The following is an 18,315-nucleotide window of genomic DNA, read 5'->3' on the forward strand; positions in this document are numbered from 1 at the left end:
AGCCTTCGTCCAAGGAGTCATCAGGACACCACCACCAGAAGATCAAGCCTGAGAGTCGATCTAGCACTATGCATTTTCTATGAACTTTTTGGTAACTTGTTGCCAAAGGGGGAGAAAAATGTATAGATCATAGGCTTCGAGAGAGAGAGAGTGTTGCTTTTGTTCTCTCTTGCTTTTGGTGTGTTTATCTTTGTTTGCTTTTTGGTTGAGATACTATGCTTGTGAGACATTGATGATCATGTGTTTGATCATAAGCTACACTTATGCATGCTTGATATTATCTTATCTATCATATGTGATCACTCACTATGCTTGGTGATGAGTGCATGTATTCATTGTTTATTATTTTGAGCGCTCCACCAAGATGTATATGACATGGGAGAGTAACCCATGAGCCTAATTCATTGTGCATTTGCAGTCCAAAGCAAATCTAAAATTATGCACAAATTTAGGGGGAGCTCTTGCTTATCACATACTTCTCAAAGCGACGATGTTATTTAAATTTTATTATCATTTGTGAAGCTTTGATCTATATGTTGTCATCAATTACCAAAAAGGGGGAGACTGAAAGTGCAACTATCCCTAGGTGGTTTTGGTAATTCATAACAACATATAGCTCATTGAGCTAATGCTATTCCAAGACTATTATTTCAGGAAAGCTCAATGAATGGCATGGCATGGATGATGAAAGTGGATCCCTCAAAATACTAAGGACAAAGGATTGGCTCAATCTCTAAAGCTCAAGACTCTTCATTTTACATTTTAGTGATCCAAGATCACATTGAGTCTATAGGGAAAGCCAATACTATCAAGAAGGGATGAGGTGTTGCTTAATGAGCCTCTTGCTTCATGTGCTTAGTGATATGCTCCAAAACCCTCAACTACTTTCCCACATCCACAAATGACCTAAACCTTAAGCCAAAATCGGTCACACCGATTCTTTCAATCCGGCGCCACCGATTCCAAAAGTCATAGCCACTGCCACAAACCCTAAGCAAATCGGTCTTACCGATAGGGATCTCGGTCTCACCGAGATGGGATCGTAATCTCTCTGTTTCCCTTCGTAACGTTTCGGTCTAACCGAAGTGAGCGATCGGTCCCACCGAGATTGCAATGTAAACTCTATGTTTCCTTTTTGTAACATTTCGGTCTCACCGAAAAGAGCAAATCGGTCCCACCGAGTTTGCCTGACCAACTCTCTGAAAAGCTTATTACCAAAATCGGTCTTACCGAGTTTGTGTAATCGGTCTTACCGAGATTACATTATGCCCTAACCCTAACCAAATCGGTCTCACCGAAATGCATGTCGGTCCCACTGAAAATCACTAACGGTCACTAGGTTTACTAAATCGGTCCGACCGAGTTTAACTATTCGGTCCCACCGAGTTTGGTAAATTGTGTGTAACGGTTAGATTTGGTGTGGAGGCTATATATACCCCTCCACCTCCTCTTCATTCGTGGAGAGAGCCATCAGACTAAACCTACACTTCCAACTTACCATTCTGAGAGAGAACCACCTACTCATGTGTTGAGGCCAAGATATTCCATTCCTACCATATGAATCTTGATCTCTAGCCTTCCCTAAGTTGCTTTCCACTTAAAACCTCTTTCCACCAGATCCAAATCCTATGAGAGAGAGTTGAGTGTTGGGGAGACTATCATTTGAAGCACAAGAGCAAGGAGTTCATCATCAACGCACCATTTGTTACTTCTTGGAGAGTGGTGTCTCCTAGATTGTCTAGGTGTCACTTGGGAGCCTCCGACAAGATTGTGGAGTTGAACCAAGGAGTTTGTAAGGGCAAGGAGATCGCCTACTTCGTGAAGATCTACAGCTAGTGAGGCAAGTCCTTCGTGGGCGACGGCCATGGTGGGATAGACAAGGTTGCTACTTCGTGGACCCTTCGTGGGTGGATCCCTCCGTGGACTCGCGCAGCCGTTACCCTTCGTGGGTTGAAGTCTCCATCAACGTGGATGTACGATAGCACCACCTATCGGAACCACGCCAAAAACATTTGTGTCTCCAATTGCGTTTGAATCCTCCAAACTCTTTCCTTTACTTTCTTTGCAAGTTGCATGCTTTAATTTCCGCTGCCTATACACTCTTTGCATGCTTGCTTGTATTGTGTGATGATTGCTTGACTTGTCCTAGAATAGCTAAAATCTGCCAAACTCTAAAATTGGGAAAAAGTTAAGTTTTAATTGGTCAAGTAGTCTAATCACCCCCCCCCTCTAGACATAGTTCAAGGTCCTACACTAGGGTTGGAAACCCTAGGGGTGGGGGCGCCTCCACTTGCCTTGGGGGGCAAGCCACCCCCTTGGCCGCCGCCCCCCCTTGGAGATCCCATCTCCTAGGGCCGGCGCCCCCAGGGGGCCTATATAAAGAGGGGGTAAGGAAGGGCAGCCGCACCCATGCTCTTGGCGCCTCCCTCTCCCCTGGCTACACCTCTCCCTCTCGTAGAAGCTCGGCGAAGCCCTGCCGAGATCGCTGCTGCATCCACCACCACACCGTCGTGCTGCTGGATCTCCATCAACCTCTCCTTCCCCTTGCTGGATCAAGAAGGAGGAGACGTCTTCCCCAACCGTACGTGTGTTGAACACGGAGGTGCTGTCCGTTTAGCACTAGGATCATCGGTGATTTGGATCACGACGAGTACGACTCCCTCAACCCCGTTCTCTTGAACGCTTCCGCTCACGATCTACAAGGGTATGTAGATGCACTCCTCTCTCTCGTTGCTAGATGAACTCATAGACTGATCTTGGTGAAACGTAGAAATTTTTTATTTTCTGCAACGTTCTCCAACAGCCTTAGGGTCCTGTCAGGGTGCGCGCACCAGAGCCCGACCACCATCACACACTCCACCTCCCATTCGTCAAACTCCAGGTTGAGCTGTGCATCGGCCGCTTCAAGGGTGCTTCTACTTTCCCATGAATCCCAGACCCATTGCACCAGATGAATGATGTCTTCTTGCCCCCGAGCAACCGCGGGCCCCTTGCCACAGGCGATCTCGAGCATTACGACGCCAAAGCTGTAGACATCAGACTCGACGTTGGTCCTTCCAGTGACCACGCACTCAGGATCCATGTAGCCATAGTTCCTACAAGACCTGTTGTGTATGGTCCTCGGCCGTGGTCGACAAGCCGGGCGAGCCCAAAATCACCAAGTTTGGCACAGAAGGACGCGTCTAACATGATGTTGCTTGGCTTGATGTCACGATGCAGAACACATTGCTCCCAGTCTTGATGCAGGTACGAAAGTGCCGACCCTAGCCCCAACACAATCTCATACCTAGAAGCAGCACCAAACAAAATAACCTAAAACATATTAGTCCAAAAGGACAAGCTAGAGGCCGGAGATAGTCAATAACATACGCACCTGAATGGCCACAATAATGTGGCCTTTGGACTGTAAAGATGAGTATCTAGGCTGCCATGGGGCATAAGACCATACACAAGCAAGAGCTCGCCGCCACCATGGCACCAGCCTATTAGTTGTACGATGTTTCGATGTCTCAACCGACTTATGATCTTCACCTCTGAGATGTACTCCTTCCTCACCTGCTTGGAGGTCTTGGACACTCTTTTTATAGCCACCTCAACTTTAAGCTCTTGCAATAATCCTTTGTACACGGAACCGAGACCACCTTCACCCAGCTTCATCTAGTCGGAGAAGTTGCTCGTGGCGACGACAAGATTGCTATAACGAAACCGCTTGGGCCCGGTCCCTTTTTCGAAGTCCTCTTCCAATGGATCATTGTCAAAAGTATCCACTTGTCTCGCCATGCGATTTCGCCTCCGACGACACAAAAGGAAACAAACCAAGAGACTTGATGAGATAACAAACATGACAATGACACCGCCTGACACCCCGGCCACCAGGGGCCTCCTGCTGCTAGTCCTGACGTCGGCAAGTGGCGGAGCTTCTGAATGAAAAAACACCACATTACGATCAACGACATATCTTTCGCAATTGGGGTGAGAGAGCCAGTAAAATAATTCGGAGGAGGAAGCAAATACTATGAAGTTACTAACCTCCGGCTCCTGGTGGGAGATTGGACCGGGGTGGCTGTGCACCTGGCGGGAGATTGGACGGCGGTGGATGAGCGGTGATACGAAGCTGGAGCTCCTCGCAGTCGCCGATGCAGTATATGGCGTAGCAGCTATAGCCCTTGATGCCAGCAAAGGTGTTGTTAGGGAACTTGCTCGAGAGGTTGGCCACGAACTTGGTAAGGCACCTGCTGCACTCGCTCGCGTTCAGGTCCCTCGTGCACTGCACCAGACCGTGCATGGTCAACGGCCACCGCAAGCTGGCCCTGTACAGCACGCTCCCGTTCGCCAGCCGCAGCGGGCAGCGGCAAACGCGCGGCCTCCGCCACTAGCCTGGTGAGCAGATCCCACCTCGTGTTGTTCATGTTGTCCGGATCGTCCACCTGGGTGTTGTACCACGTGTAGAAGCCGACACTGAGGCCAACTCCACCGCGCGACCCCATCCTGTCCGGGCCTGTCCGTTTGGGGTAAAACGGACAAACCGGGTGGCCCAGCACGTGGGAGCAAACGGATTTTTGTCCGTTTTCTGTCCGCTTTTGACCCATCCGCGGCCCAAGTTTGCGCAGCTTTTCGGGTGAAACGGACACCATGCGGACGCACCGGCCGTCTGCGCGTGTCCTCTCCTGACCCTCCCCTGGCCTGTCCGTCGGTGGCACAGGACGGGCCTTTTTCTATCCGCCCCCTTCCTCCCCCCGACCGCATCCCACTCCACTCTTCTTCACTCTTCCATACCTTCCCCTCGCCGCCCGCCGCCCGCCGCCGCTACCATTGCGGCCGTGCAACACAGACGCGCGCTCGCCCAACCCCTTCCCCTCGTCGCCGTCGAGCTACCCAACCACGACCACCTGGTTTGCATGCCTGCCGGCCGGATTTGGGGCGGATCCGGTCGGTCTTGAGCTCGCCCGGCTATGGGAGGCTGGGCCGCGCCATGGACTTGCTGGGCACCTCACGGGAAGGCCCTGGCAGGGCCGCAAGGCCACATGCAGGCAGTGGCTCGTCCTCTAGCCGCTCGGATCTGCACCGTCGGTGGTCCGCCGGCTGATACGCGAATGGCGGCCGGGCGGGCTCGGTGCTTGCCCAAAAGCTCGTCGGCGCACCGTTGCCCCTCATCAAGTGGGACCACTGCCCAAGGATGGTCGTGCGCCGCGTGTCTACAACACCGGAGCATCCCGGATGGATGTTCATCAAGTGCTTAAACGATGGGGTACGTGCTCTTTTTAGCTTCGGTTCGTGCTCTTGGATTAGATTAGTTGTGCTAATTTTAAGTTTTATTGTGTAGAATGGATGCAAATTTTGGTATTGGGAAGAAGAGTACATCGATATATTGATAGAGCAAAATCTAGTACATGTTCGTGCACTTTTAGCTAGCCTAGAGGCTGTAGATGAGACAAGTGCACTTGTTGCTAGATTAGAGGCTAGGCACGATACTACGTGTGAGGAAGCAACGTCGACTTTTTGCCTGAAGAAGAAAGGAGGATGCAACGTCGAGCCTCCTCCATAGATCAACAATGAGTGCATCGAGAAGGCCATAACCCAATTCAAGAAAGCAGTTATGAAAGTTGGGTATCTTCACAAATGTATTTTTGTGGTTTTTGTTTTCTTTGGCCTTGCTTTACTAGTCAAAATGTGATGATGTATTGTCATGTATCAAAAATGAATGATGAAAAAAGGTTTAAGGATTTGCAAAGAAAAGTGCACATGGACAAGATGCGGCCGGGATGCGTCCGCGCGCTGGGCGCATGACCACCGCATCCCGAAAACTACCCGGCCACGACCCCATCCCCTATCCAAACGGACAGAATCCGGACAAAACGGACGTCCGTTTGGGGTCGCGCGATGGAGTTGGCCTGAGGTCGGCGACAGAGACGAAGGACTCGTTAGAGTAGTGGACGACGCACGAGAAGTAGGCGCCCTTCATCTGCCGGCTGAATGGGCACGTGTCCTCTATCCCGGCGACTGCGGCGTAGAGGCAGTTGTAACACTCGCTCGGCCTGCTGCCGGCATAGTACGAGATAAGGCCGAACACCTGGTCCGGCAATTCGCCGGCCGTGCCATTGTAGTAGCCACGGTTGTCGAGGGCACGTGCCGGGAGGTCGATCACGAGGGCACGAAGATTCCGCCCGTACTGGCTATCCCATGTGTAGTTGCCCGTGGTCGAGCAGTAAGAACTAAACTGCGAGGTTATCAGCCCCTGTGCTACAGAGACGTCGACGTAAGAGGAGGACAAGACAACGGCGAGGAGAAGCATGGGAAGGCGCCGTGGAGCCGTTGCCATCGATCGACGCTGAGCTAGCTAGCTGTACAGTCAATTGGGGCGCGCAGCGCGTAGGTAACTCGGTATATGTAACTAGTAAAAGAGTCAGTGCGTTGCAACGGGAGAAAAAACACAACACACACTCTTGATCAAACAACCATCACTCAAGACCATAATAGGTCCATCTCCTTTATTTTAGCGGCGCATCATATTTGTGTTGTCGCTTATCCTTCTTCTCACCCTCGCCGGCGACGGTCTTAGTGTTCACACAAACCAAAACGTGTTTGAATGTGGTTAATCCTAAGACGTCTCTCTCTCTCTCTCTCCTCCCTCTCCCCCCTCTCTCTCGCTTTCTCCCACACTCGCGATGAGAAATCTGTTATTTTCCCCTGCAATGTATTCAGAGGTATGCATGTGTAGTTCGCGATGTTTTCTTTTTCCTATATGACTATAGTGGTTGTTTATTTGCAAACCGGATCGTCGCCTGTACGAATGAAAAATGGATCGTGCGCTATAGTTATAAGTTTGCTTCCAAAACAATATCTAAAAAATATTTAACTGGTAAAATAAACATTATATTCAGATTTCACACATTTTTCTAATCAAATTTCATATATAACATGTTAAAATCGGAGTTACGGTTTAAAAGATACGTATAATTTAGAAAACCATTTGTTTGATTTAAATATCTTCCAAAATAATATTTATAAGTACTTAACAGGTTAAAATAATCTTATATTCATATTCTACATATTTTTTAATCAAATTTCATATATAACATGTTTAAATCGGAGCTACGGTTTAAAAGATATGGATGGTTTAGAAAAGCATTTGTTTGACTTAAATATGATCCACGGCTGGAATACCTAAAAAGTCAAGGGGGTTTTCGAAAAACTGTAAAAATAACGGTTCGGTGTGACTTAAATCCAGACTGCGGATTGATTTCATGAAAACGCAGGAGCTTTTTTACAAAACGGTGCGACGGAAAGACAGAAACCCTACATGCTTTATTATTAGGTAGAGACTACATCGTCCTCCCTGCAACAAGTAATGGCGAAGATTGTTTCAAAAAAAAAGTAATGGCGAAGATAAACAATTTTCAGTTGAGCACTGATTCAAACGACGCGACCAGAGACAGGGATCGAAGCCTGCATACGTGCAAGGACATGAAGATGGTCCATTTGGAGCCTGCGGGTAAGCTTGGGAATAGTTTGGACTGAAACTTAGTTTCTGGATTGGCTTTTGATTTGGTTTCTATATGTTTGGTCTCTATTGGATTGAGATGGAAACCAGTTCGGTTTGGTTTGGGTTGTGCTTGAAAACGGACTGGATAGGTTTGGCTTGGATTCAGATTTTTTAGTCCAAAACAAGTGCAAACCATGGTTTGAGACCAAATCAAGCGATTAGTCTGAGCCGCGCGCCGCATCCACCTCCAGCCAAACTTTCGAGACGCGATCGAACTTTGCTGCTGCTGCCCACACGGCCACACGCACTGCAAGACAGTTCACGTATGTATGTATTCTACGCGGCGAGGGCGTGCAGTGTGGCGACAAAATCGATCAACCTGCCTGTGTGCTAGTCTCCTTGGGCTAGCTTTGCACTCGTACGTGTTTGCTCTCTCTAGGATCCAAGCTACTAGTGTTTCAAATCCAACAGCCGCCGCTACTGGCCGGAGCGGCAAATTTGATAAATTTGACATGTGGATGAAATCAAATCACAAAATGAACTGTCCGTGAAACTATTTTACACGGCTGACCTTTTTGTGTAACGCCCGACACGAAGGCGTCACACTACACTGTGCAACGCCTTACAGATAGGCGCTACACGCCTGGCCAACGTTGCATTCCAGACTGTCTAAAAATTTCTAAGTCAGTGTGCAGAGCCTAAGAGCTAGGCGCTGCACTGTATAGTGTGGCGCCTAGCTCTCAAGCGCTGCACTAGTGGTTGCACTACAAAATGAAGCAACCACTAGTGCAATGCCTAGAAGCTAGACGCTAGACTGTATAGTGTGGCGCCTAGCTCTCAGGCGCTGCACACTGACTTAGTAATTTTCGGATCACACGTGTGCGACACTGGCCAGGCGTGTAGCGTCTATCTGTGAGGCGTTGCACAGTGTAGTGTGACGCCTTCGTGTCGGGCGTCACACAAAAAGATCAGTCACATGAAATAGTTTCACGGGCAGTTCATTCTGTGATTTGATTTTGTTCATAGGTCAAATTTGTCAATTTTTGCCGGCCGGAGCCCGTCTGCTGTCACGAGCTTTAACTATAGTTTGACTAGGTTATCATGGTGTGCCCTGTCATGAATCTGTCCATGGTTTGAACCTGTGTGTTCAATCCAAAAGTTGGAAATGGTTTAGACTATGTTGGACGGAAAGCATGTATAGTTTGGTTTGATTTAGATTCTACTTCATCCGTTCGGAAATACTCATCGAAGAGATAGATGTATCTAGACGTATTTTTGTTCTAAACGCATTCATTTTCATCCATTTTTAGAACAAGTATTTTCGGACGGAGGGAGTAGATGAAAAATATCGCTAATTTTTTTTAAATAATACATTTTTTTAATTAATTTTCATAAATATTACGCTGAATAATTTTTTTTTAAAATAATACACCGTCGGCCCGCTGCAGGCCGACTGGGCCTAATCGGCCCACAGCAGGCCGATTGAATTCCAGTCAGCCTACAGCTGGCCGACTGGCCCCTGTCGGCCCACCGTGGGCTGATTGCATCCTATCGGCCCACTGTGGGCCAACTGGAGCTAATTGGCTCGCTGTAGGCTAATTTTTTTTGCAAAAAAACTAGGCATAAAAATTATATGTTTAAAAAATGTTAATCATGTAATTAAAAAATGTTAAACGTGTATAAAAAAATGTTTCTGATGTATACAAAAAATGTACAATATATATGCCAAAATGTTGACGTAAAAAATATGTTTTCAAAAGTGTTAAGCATGTATTTAAAAATTGTTAAATATGTGTATAAAATGTTCCTTATTTATACAAAAAATATAGAATGTGTATGAAAAAAAGTTGGCACCAAAAAATTATGTTTGAAAAGTTGACATTTTTTCAAATACATGATTAAAAATTGTTAAATGTGTGTATAAAAAATGTTCCTTATCTATTAAAAAAAATATAGGATGTGTATGAAAAAAAGTTGACACCAAAAAAATATGTTTGAAAAAAATGTTCCAGTTCCATACAAAAAGAGCAACCAACCATATTTTTTTCACAACCTTGATTTATTTTTTGTCACCAACTCACCAACATAATTTTTTGGTGTCAACTTTTTTTCATACACATTCTATATTTTTGTATAAATAAGGAACATTTTTTATACACACATTTAACAATTTTTAAATACATGATTGACACTTTTTAAAACATACATTTTATGTCAACATTTTTGCATATATATTGTACATTTTTGTGTACATCAGGAACATTTTTTATACATCTTTAACATTTTTTAATTACATGATAACATTTTTTTAAATATATATTTTTATGCCTATTTTTTTGCAAAACAATTAGCCCATAGCGGGGCAATTAGCTTCAGTCGGCCCACAGTGGGCCGACAGGACCCAATCAGCCCACAGTGGGCTGACAGGGGCCAGTCGGCCAGCTGTAGGCCGACTGGAATCCAATTGGCTTGCTGTGGGCCGACTAGGCCCAGTCGGCCTGCAGAGGGCCGACGGTGTATTATTTTTGAAAAAAATTTCCCAGCGTAATATTTATGAAAATTAATAAATAAAATGTATTATTAAAAAAATTAGCTAATTTTTGTAAATAATACATTTTGTTTATTAATTTTCATAAATATTACGCTGGGTAAAAAAATTTCAAAAATAATACACCGTCGTTCCGCTGCAGGCCGACTGGGCCTAGTCGGCCCACAGCAGGCCGATTGGATTCCAGTCGGCCTACAGCTGGCCGACTGGCCCCTGTCGGCCCACTGTGGGCTGATTGGGTCCTGTCGGCCCACTGTGGGCTGACTGAAGCTAATTGGCCCGCTGTGGGCTAATTGTTGTTGCAAAAAAATAGGCATTAAAAATATATGTTTAAAAAATGTTAATCATGTAATTAAAAATGTTAATCGTGTATAAAAAAATGTTCTTGATGTATAAAAAAATGTACAATATATATGCAAAAATATTGACATAAAATGTATGTTTTAAAAAGTGTTAATCATGTATTTAAAAATTGTTAAATATGTGTATAAAAAATGTTCCTGTTTATACAAAAAATATAGAATGTGTATGAAAAAAAGTTGACACCAAAAAATTATGTTGGTGAGTTGGTGACAAAAAATAAATCAAGGTTGTGAAAAAAAATATGATTGGTTGCTCTTTTTGTATGGAACTGGAACATTTTTTCAAACATATTTTTTTGGTGTCAAATTTTTTTCATACACATTCTATATTGTTTTTGTAGATAAGGAACATTTTTTATACATACATTTAATAATTTTTAATCATGCATTTGAAAAAATGTCAACTTTTCAAACATATTTTTCAAACATAATTTTTTGGTATCAACTTTTTTTCATACACATTCTAGATTTTTTGTATAAATAAGGAACATATTTTATACACACATTTAACAATTTTTAAATACATGCTTAACACTTTTGAAAACATATTTTTTATGTCAACATTTTTGCATATATATTGTACATTTTTTATATACATCAGGAACATTTTCTATACACGTTTAACATTTTTTAATTACATGATTAACTTTTTTTTAAACATATATTTTTTATGCTAATTAGCTCCAGTCGGCCGACAGAGGGCCGACAGGACGCAGTCAGCCCACAGTGGGCCGACAGGGGCCAGTCGGCCAGCTGTAGGCCGACTGGAATCCAATCGTCCTGTTGTGGGCCGACTAGGCCCAGTCGGCCTGCAGCGTGCCGACGGTGTATTATTTTTGAATTTTTTTTATCCGGCGTAATAATTATGAAAATTAATAAAAAATGTATTATTTTAAAAAAATTAGCAAACTATTCACAGGTTTAGACGGACCGCTCGCCGACGCTGACGTGCGGGCCATCGCGCCGTCGGGCACGCCACTCTCTCCCCGGCTCGTTATCTCGGCGAGCAGAGCACCGCAGCGCGCACACGCGTCGCCCGCCCGCCCGCTCGCTCGTCCGGGCGCCTCCTCCGTCTCCTCCGGAATCCCGGATGGCCACCGTCGCCGCCTCTCTCCCGCTCCGGGCCGCCGCCGTCCCGCGCACCACCCTCCGACGCAGCCTTCTTCCCCGGCCGCCCGTGGCAGCGCGGGCTGGCGGCGAGGGGCCGGCCCTGGGGATCGGTGGGGTGGTTCCGGGCGGAGGCTCTTCCCGGCGGTGCCGGCGGACCGCCGCGGAGGGAGCCCATGGGACTGTCTGTGATGTTAGAGAAGGCGCTTGTGGATTTTGCGCGAGACAAGCTGGAGTATATTGATATTTGGGTACATAGTCACCCCTCCCTCACCAAGCACTTGCATTGCACATGCACTTTTATTCCTGTTCCTTCCTTTTTTATGTACAACTATGACAACCACTCGCTATGAAATATTTGATAGTTCGGTGTTTGATGTATGAATTGTGCTGTGCAATCCACATTGTTGTGCTTGGAAATTGATAGTTAGCTTACCTTAACTGTTTAAAGTTCATGCATTAAATTGATGGGCTCTGTTATGTCATAAAAATGAAATTGGAATTTCTTCTGAGTTATTTCTATTGATGCAGATCAACAATGCCGGATCAAATGCATATAGTATTATAGTTACAAACCATTGGTGGAAACCTCTGATGAGGCTCTAATGTAATTCTCTATCTCTATATTGGCAAGGCTTGAACATGCACACCTTCATTGAGTCGTACTTTCGAGTGCCAATAGTTCATTGACTTTTTTCTTTGATTTAACAGTGAGGTGATCACCACTAACACTCTTGGATTGATGCTATGTTGTCGTGAGGTATTGCTTTCCACTCAATATTAGATATTTGTCGTATAGCATGGTGACTGCTGAAGAATTCCAACACTCATCGTCTTGCTATCTTAGGCAATAAATATGATGTGGAACCAACCTCGAGGTCGTCACATATTTAACATTGATGATGGAAGGCCAACCCCAAGGTACCATTTCCATTTGTTCTCATATGTAGTAATTCTGGATACTCAGCTGAGTGTGCTGTCACATGATTTCGTTTAACTGCTCATATAGTTTGAATCTGTGGAATTGAACATAGTTTGATATATCCTGTTCTTTTGACGCTGATATAAGTATCTTCTTTCGTTCTTCTCCACATGTGTGCATTGTACTTGGCATACTGAATTTGCATGGCCATATGGCAATTATTTGTATTAAATGAAAGTTGTGCACAAAACGAAATACTAAGGAGACAAACTCAATCATCTTTTGGTAACTACTCCCTCTGTAAAGAAATATAAGAGCGTTTAGATGACTAAACTAGTGATATAAATGCTCTTATATTTGTTTATGGAGGGAGTATTAGTCTTGAATTCTAGGTAATCATTATTATAATCACCAGGTTTGCAGCTTATGGTGCAACGAAGAGAAGTGTGGTGCACCTTACAAAGTCTCTACAGGTAAAGGTAACATGTGTGACGATTTAACCTGAAATGATTAGTTTCTGTTTGAGCAGTTCCAATGAAGCATTTTGAAATAACGAACTCTTTGCTGTATTGTAACCTCATGAAATTGTCGATAGACCCGAAGCACAAACATTCAACAGTACAATGAGATAACTACTGTTTTATCAATATTTAGAGTCATGTTAAATTCCCAAGTAGTTGCTCCCACAAACTCATATTTAGGACATCGTAAAGCTGTAATCATCCATAGAGAAAATAATAGGCGATTTATTGCTATGTGCTTGAACTTGGTTCACTGGCACAAATTTTTATTAAGTTTACATTTATTTCCAGAAAAACAACAGAGCCTTTTGTCCCAAGCACATTGGGGCAGGCTAGAGATGAAACCCCACAAAAACTGTGAGAACCCAAAAGAGAAGACAGAAAGTGCAAACAAGCAAAATAAATCAAGGCAGTAAAGTATACTGGTGCAGGTCACAGCTTTGCAGCTTTATTAGAAACTATGTGGAGAAGATAACATGATTCTTATTGCAGGCTGAGTTGCAGATGAATGAAGTGAATAATGTCGTGGTGCATAATTAATCGGTATACAGCTCCACCCTTTACCGAAAAAGGGTTTCCCCCCGCTTTGTATTCCAAAGCACCAACACCGATACAGAGCAGACGCTGGGGCGAGCAGCACAACAAGCCAAAGACAAAGAAAAGGAAACAATGCCAACACCGGCAGCTCGACAGACGCGGATGACCTACAACCGCTGCGCCCTCCGAAATCTACCCTAGGTTCCGATCCTCCGAGTACCAAGCAGCACCTCCAGGAAGGAAACGACGCCGACGACGCTGCTGCCTGGACGTATCCTAGGGTTTCCCCCGGCACACGGAGGGTAGAGGGGAATGAAGACCACCGGCACCCTCCAGGGAGGAATGGTGGCACCCGCAGGCGTCACCGCACCGGAGCCGGAAGATCCGGCAAGGATTTCTCCCAACTCCAAACCCCACCGCCCAACCGGATCGAAGCCAACCAACCAGTTCGCCGTCCACCACCTTGCGCCACCACGGTTGCGCCACCACCCATGCCGCCTCACTGCGAACGCCACCACGAGGCCAAGAGACCCGAAGAGAAACGCCAAACGACGGAAGCAGCGGCACCGCAACCGAGCAGGAGGGACCCACCTCCCCCGCCAACGTGCACCCCATCACCGTCGCGGTCGCCGGCCGGACGCGGCAGCAGGGCACACCAGGCCACCCCTGGCCCGGCCGGACCCAAACGGGCCCGCAAAGCCCCGCCGTCCACGCTGCAGCAATTCGGATCCGCGTCGCCAGCCCGCCGCCGCTCGCCGCCACGCCCCGGCCTCCTGGAGGTCGCGCCGCAGGCTCACCCCGCCGCCGGCCCGCCCGGGCCCAGATGGGGCTCGAAGGGCCCAGATCTGGGCCGAGCGGGCGCCGCCAGGACGCGCCGCCGCGCTACCCCGCCACCAACGGCGACGCCGCCGTCCAGCCGTCCGCCCGTGCAGTGCTAGGACCCCGCCGCCACACCGGACCGCCGCCGCCTAGGGACACCCCCCAGCCCGCTCCGTCCCGCGCCAGAGGAAGCTGAGAGGGGAAAAGCGCGGGGGCCGCCGCCGCCAGCGTCGCCCGGGCCAGGCCCGGCGGCGAGCGCCGACGACGGCGGCAGGGAGGGAAGGAGGAGGGTGGGTCGCTGGAGAAGGAGATCGGGGCGCGGCCGGTCGCCCGCGGGGGCGACGCAGTCGCGAGAGCCCGAGAGGAGGGGCGCTTAGCTATCACAGCTCCACCCTTTCTTTAGTTATCTTTTATATTCTAGAGTTCCTAACTATTCTCTCGCATAAAGATAATTAGAAGTTGGTGTGGTTTAACTAACTAGTTTGTGTAAGGTTCTAAGCATTGGTCCATGGAATATCCGTATAAGTAAATGATCGCCTTTTGTTTCTAAGTTCTGTTTATAACTCTGAAAAGGATAGTCACACACTAACAGTAAGTACATAACTAATTTGTGCAGCCTGGCATGGTTACGACTGATCTTCTTATGTCTGGTGCTACCGCAAAGCAAGTAAGGGATAAGCACAATCTCTTTCTGACATTCTTTTTCTTTTTGCCATTGTTGATAAGATAATTCATGGTTACTAAATTGTAAATTTTACTGATGGCAGGCAAAGTTTTTCATCAATATATTAGCTGAAACTCCTGATGTGGTGAGAGCTACGCCATTGTTCCTTTTTTTTACAGGGCCATTGGTCCTTTTCCTCCAGAACAATGTTGACTCTTCTTCTAAACTCTAAAGCTTATGTTTGGCAGCAGTAGTAATAATTTTTAGCTGCTTTAGGCCTGTGTCCATTTGGCGTGTAGAACCGTCCGACCACTTAGCTTGAACGTGGTCTCCAGACTTGTTTATACGTTCCTAAAATTTGTGATTTGGTCATTGTCGAAGGGCTGTTAACCTTTTGTGCTTGCTTTAACAAAGTTAAAAAAAATGGCAACTTGAAGTTCTTCATATGATGTCGCAAGGCAGACATGTGTTATCAAATGTGTCGATCTGAAGTCCTGAACAAAAAATAAATAGTTGATCTAATATAAACTGACAAAGTTGGCTTTCGAAGCTTATAACTTTGCTTAAAAATCTTACAGACAGGCACGTTTTCTTTGTACAGTACACTTTTTAATCATATTATCTGTTTGGTAATATGGTAATATAATAATCAATGTTGACTATTAAAACAGGTTGCGGATTACCTTGTTCCAAACATCAGAGAAATCCCTACCAAGCAATCCATGAAGCCGACTTACATTCGCTTTCTCACAGGCTTGAAAGCCTACTCCAGAATATTTTCAGTAAGAACTCTCTGAAACCTGGGGAGGGTCTTTTATTAATCTTGGACATCCCCAACCAATGTCAAATTTACTGTAATGATCATTCTTCCTGATTTTATTTGCAGAGAATTGCTTTTGGTGCTCGTAGGAACAAGTATGTTGCCGAGGATTAGTTTTCTTACTGCCATCTTCCAACCCAGAAGAAACCTAGGGATATTCTTGTTATCATATTTTAGAAGCCCATTCTTTTCCTGTAAAAATAGGATGTATCACTGAGGGCATCTTGAGAACACAGCAATGTACCCCTCATATATACAATACATGTAATTTGATTACACCTCATCAAATTACAGTTCATCTGGATTATTTATGGACCTTATGATCTAGTTGCATGTTGCATTTTCAATGCAAGAGGAGCCCATGATACATCTATGCACCTACACATTAAGGCTGAAAACCATTTTTCCTTGTTACTTCCTATAACTTGTGTAGTCTTGCCTAACTTATCTGTTGGGACAAGTTCGTCGTGCAATTAAGCTCCTATGATAGATTTATTGTGTTTGTACAACTTTTTTTTCCTCTTCATTGAAAGGCATGCAGATGGCATTGCAATGACAAGACATGGTCATGCACTCATGCTGCTACCTTGCTGCTTGGTGTTTGGCAGCATAGGGTAGGACTTTGATCACATCTCACACATCCAGATTGCCTGATAAGTCAACCTCAACACTTACTACTGCACCTAAATTATCATTCTGGTTATTTACTTCTCTGTCACATTCCTGATAAGTTAATGTGATGTGCACCATTCGTGGATTTGGCAGAGTCTGCTCGTGCTATCGCAACATCAACTCTTGTTGCTTTGTTGCCATTCAGAAGGCTTTATTTCTCTGCAAACCATTCCACCCATACAAACCAACTGTGAGTTGTGACGTGTTATGTTAGTGTGATAGAATATGGCTGGCTACACAAAGATAGTGCAGTATCTCTAGTCTCTTACAAGAACTGTATAAAGGGACTGGCTTGATAGAGAAGGAGACTATCACTCTCTCTTCTCGCTAAAAGATATGACATACATTCCCAGTTCCTTTTGCTTCCTCGCACATACCGGTATGCGCATGTTAATGATTTTAGTTTCTTTTTTGGTATTTTTGTGCATTCTTTTTTCTAATGTAGGATGGCCAGAGCATTGATTTGCCTGCTTGATCTCCAATTTGTATTTGAAAATATTTTTCTGTATCTATATGGGCATATGTGCACGTTTAAAAAATAAACAAATTTTGATGGATTCTGTCTCTTGTAGTACACACGAGCTGCTGTATTGTCGTTTTGCTGGTTTGCATTGCCTTGGTTTTAAAAGGTGTCTCAAGCTTTCTGATTTCCTTGATCTTTGACAGGTGTGAGCTTGATTTGCTGACTGATGTCCAACGGCAAGCCGACATATAACAGTGACTCTTCTTACATGTCGAGCATACCGGTCTGTTGCTTTCTCAGGGCAATGCAGCCGACAAGTAGTTTACTTCGCTGGACCGGTGATCTCCATAAGATCTTCCTGGAAGCTGTAGAGTATCAAGGAGGCCCCTATGGTTTGGTTTCTTGAACTTTGAGCATACGATGTCAAACAATTCATTCTCTGTTACTTGGATCTGAAACTTCTCGATGGAACTGATGCTGTGCTACTCAACCGTCGCAACTCCTTAGAGGTGAAGCCAACTGCGGTGAAGGAGAAAATGGAAGCTATGGGAGTCACAGGCCTCACAATCTGGAACATAAAAAGCCACCTCCAGGTACCTCCTGCCCTCTTGCAGCTCTTCATAGATACTTTGAGGGTTTTCGTTCTGCGGTGCGGGGTCTCAACGCACTTGGCTTGCTCTTGTGTGCCAGAGATACAGGGAGAAGTGCAATTTAGGACCTGAACCTCCTCGGGATGTCCGAGGCACTGCATCACCAAGGAAGGCTGGAGATGGTGTGTATGGTTCTCTGATGCAATGGAATTGTTGGATCTGCATGCCTTTGTGTTCTCTGTTTATTTATTTGTATTTTAGAACTGACTGACTGATTGATTATTGAGCTTGTTCATAAGTTCTGTAACTTGTTCTGGTGTGCAGGACATCTTTTTTTCTCGAAAAGGGGGTGTACCCCAGCCTCTGCATCAGAAAGATGCATACGGCTCATCTGAGACCGAGACAGTGGTGGACAATGATGCAGCAACGAATCTGACTGAAATGGAGGTACTCCTCATCATCGTTGATAGCCTGGCCTGGACAGTGGACAAGCATATACTATCATCCAAAGGCAAGACCTGGTCAGTCTTAGTACATTTCAGGGCCATATAACACTAGAGGGAACACACTTGCCATACCATGCCAGGAAGGTTAGGATCATAGTATGGCTGCCGCCTGCAGGTATCTGCATCTGTGGCAACCCAACCCCAGACCCGGCCATCTTTTAGCACGAGGGCACACCGTCGCGCTCTAGGAGTAGGATGTCACGCTCTAGTAGTAGGATGGCGTGCCACGCCAGGGAGCAAGCTCTAACGACGTTGCCGCCAAGGCCACCACGACGCCGCACTTCGTGTTCGTCCCGCTGAT

The 18,315-nt window shown here is 45.8% G+C and overlaps 2 pseudogenes; one reads left to right on the top strand and one right to left on the bottom strand.

The window, feature by feature from the left end:
• Positions 1–6,319, bottom strand: part of LOC119294424 — a 40,778-nt pseudogene extending 34,459 nt beyond the window's left edge.
• A 5,086-nt stretch (positions 6,320–11,405) lies between these two features.
• LOC119294871 lies at positions 11,406–16,110 on the top strand (annotated as a pseudogene).
• The last annotated feature ends 2,205 nt before the right edge of the window (positions 16,111–18,315 follow it).

This window comes from Triticum dicoccoides, chromosome 4B (assembly GCF_002162155.2).
Source record: "Triticum dicoccoides isolate Atlit2015 ecotype Zavitan chromosome 4B, WEW_v2.0, whole genome shotgun sequence".
In the NCBI taxonomy this organism is placed as follows: Eukaryota; Viridiplantae; Streptophyta; class Magnoliopsida; order Poales; family Poaceae; genus Triticum; species Triticum dicoccoides.